The sequence below is a fragment of the Colobus angolensis genome, unplaced genomic scaffold, assembly GCF_000951035.1.
Source record: "Colobus angolensis palliatus isolate OR3802 unplaced genomic scaffold, Cang.pa_1.0 Scaffold78, whole genome shotgun sequence".
Taxonomy (NCBI): domain Eukaryota; kingdom Metazoa; phylum Chordata; class Mammalia; order Primates; family Cercopithecidae; genus Colobus; species Colobus angolensis.
In genome coordinates, this window is record NW_012121598.1 from 4230707 (window position 1) to 4233687 (window position 2981).

Consider the following 2981-nt stretch of genomic DNA (forward strand, 5'->3'; position numbering starts at 1 on the left):
GACAGAGTTTCACTGTTGTTGCCCAGGCTGGAGTTCAATGGCGCGATCTTGGCACACTGCAACCTCTGCCTCCCAGGTTCAAGTGATTCTCCTGCCACAGCCTCCTGAGTAGCTGGGATTACAGGCATACACACCCGGCTAATTTTGTATTTTTAGCAGAGACGGGGTTTCTCCATGTTGGTCAGGTTGGTCTCAAACTCCCGACCTCAGGTGATCCACTCACCTCAGCCTCCCAAAGTGCTGGGATTACAGGCGTGAGCCACTGCACTCGGCCTGATTCTTTTGCTTTTCGTGATATATCCTGTGTACCTTGAGTTTTTTTTTTTTTTAATTACCCAATGAACATGTATTATTTGCAGAATAATTTTCTAAGCCATATGAAAATGCATACAGAAAAAAAAATTACACTGCCAGATTAATAGTAGGCCTCAAGACTATAGAAGTAATTTAAGGAGAAGGCATAAGAAATGTCATCTGAGATTGTCTTTCAAGATAAAAGACAAACATAACAGATAAAAAATAAATATATGTGTGTGCACATAACTATTAAAACATTATGACATGCTGGGCTCAGTGGCTCACGCCTGTAATCCCAGCACTTTGGGAGGCTGAGGCGGGAGAATCACCTGAGGTCAGGAGTTCAAGACTAGTCGGATCAACATGGAGAAACCCTGTCTCTACCAAAAATACAAAATTAACCAGGCGTGGTGGCACATGACTCTAATCCCAGCTACTCGGGAGGCTGAGGTAGGAGAATCGCTTGAACCTGGGAGGTGGAGGTTGCAGTGAGCTGAGATCATGCCATTGCACTCCAGCCTAGGCGACAGTGTGAAACTCCATCTCAAAAACAAAACAAAACAAAACACCACATTATGAAACCTACAGGCTAATTCATGTAGAGAACCAGGATCTCTTCATGGGTAATCTCATGAAGAATTACCTCCAAGTATTCCCAGGGTTATTCCATAAATGTGGGGGTTTGAGCTACAGCATTTTCACTAAAATGAGGGAACCCATGGAGCTCAATCCAGAAGAAATTTTGACTCAGAGGTTCTAGCCACATTTAGTATCTGGATGTATCTATGCTGCTACACCCAATTCTGCTCAGCACCTTTCCTTCACTGAGTCCGAATGATGACTCTAGGACTGTAGCTGTATCATAGTAGTCATGGAACCCCCACCCCTATATTGACTGAAAGCACATTTCTAAGCACTTTGCTTTTTGTCCTGCGCCCTCACTCTGACTCTTGGATATTATGATAAAAAAGCCAAATAACTTGCTCATAATTAAATGTCATGCACTCTTATACAAAAATGGACATTTAACTAGTGAAAAATTAAAATATCTTGATAAGAAGTCTGTTGATATGGGGTTATAGCCATAAGTGACCTAAAACCAGAGAATGAAGTCACTAAGAGCCCTCCCAAAAGCTTCAAACTAAGAAAAGCTTTCTAAAAATTAAGGAAAAACCTTCCAAAAATAGGAGTCTTGGTGAAGACAAGACAAAATGCCATTTTATTGACAGAGTCCTCTCTAAGTTATGGAGATTGTTGTAACCTCCCCTGCAGGGGTCTTCAGTAAATATTTTGCTCTACAAAACAAAACAATCCAAAAACTTGTAGCTTCTCTGCCCAAAGAATGATCATTTTTAACTGCTCTATGGACAGTGAGTGAACCTATACATATGGGTAGCATGAGAAGAGTTTATGGAGCATGAGGCTTTACTTTGTTCAAGCTTACAGAAAGAAATCACTGGCCAATACAAATTTCCTGCTTTCAACTAACATGACAGTGTGTTATATCCTTTCTTATGGTCTGGGCTAAATGAGGACAGGACTCTGCAGAGGAGATTCAAAAGGAAGTTGCAAAAATATGTCTTCTGTTACTGTGAATCTGTAGGTCTCATCTGGGTTTCTCTGTGTTTTTCAAAACCATCTTATAATCTATTCCTCTATACCTGATTTCCCAGATAGAAGCACTATAAAAAACCAAACCCTTGCAATGGGCATGGTGGCCCAGGCATATAATCTCAGCACTTTGAAAGGCCGAGGTGGGAGGATTGCTTGAGGCTAGGAGTTCGAGACCAGCTTGGGCAACATAGTGAGATCCCATCTCTTAAAAAACAACAACAACAACAAAAAAACACAAACACTAGCCAGGTGTGGTGGTGTGCACCTATAGTTTCAGCTACTCAGGAAACCGAGTTGGGAAGATTTCTTGAGGCTGGGAGGCTGAGGTCACAGTGAGCCATGATCATGCCACTGCACTCCAGCCTGGGCAACAGAGTGAGACCTTGTCTCAAAGAAAAAAAAAAAAAAAAAGAATAAGAAGTAAAAAAAACAAACCCTTAAATATATTGATTCAAAGTCACAGGAAAGAGGAAACTGGCTGGATTCTGTCCCTGGCACAAGTATAAAATACACATTATTAACAAGTACCTGGAGAAAAAACAAGAGAGAAGACTAATGTTAAGATTACTGAATTGTTTGGATTAGTTTTAGCTTTTGACTATTATAACAAATGTTCCAGATTTCATCTAAGCCAAGCTATCTGCTCAGCCTTCAACCCCTTTTTTTTTGCTGCATTATAAGCAAATAAGTTATAACAGTGGTGGTGACGGCAGACTCCAAACCTGTGTCACTGGAGACAAGGAGGGAGAGCCGGGACTCTGTTAAAGAAAAGTGTGTAGGGCAAGGGTATAGCCTACCAGGGAAAGGTGAGAAACAAGTAAGGAAAGAAGGGAGGTGTCCTTTTACTTGGGTTAAGATAGCACAATATAGGCCGGGCACAGGGGCTCACGCCTGTAATCCCAGGACCATGGGAAGCCGAGGTAGGCGGGCGGATCACCTGAGATTGGGAGTTCTAGACCAGCCTGACCAACATGGAGAAACCCATCTCTACTAAAAAAAAAAAAAAAAAATACAAAATTAGCCAGGCAAGGTGGTGCGTGCCTGTAATCCCAGCTATTCGGGAGGCTTAG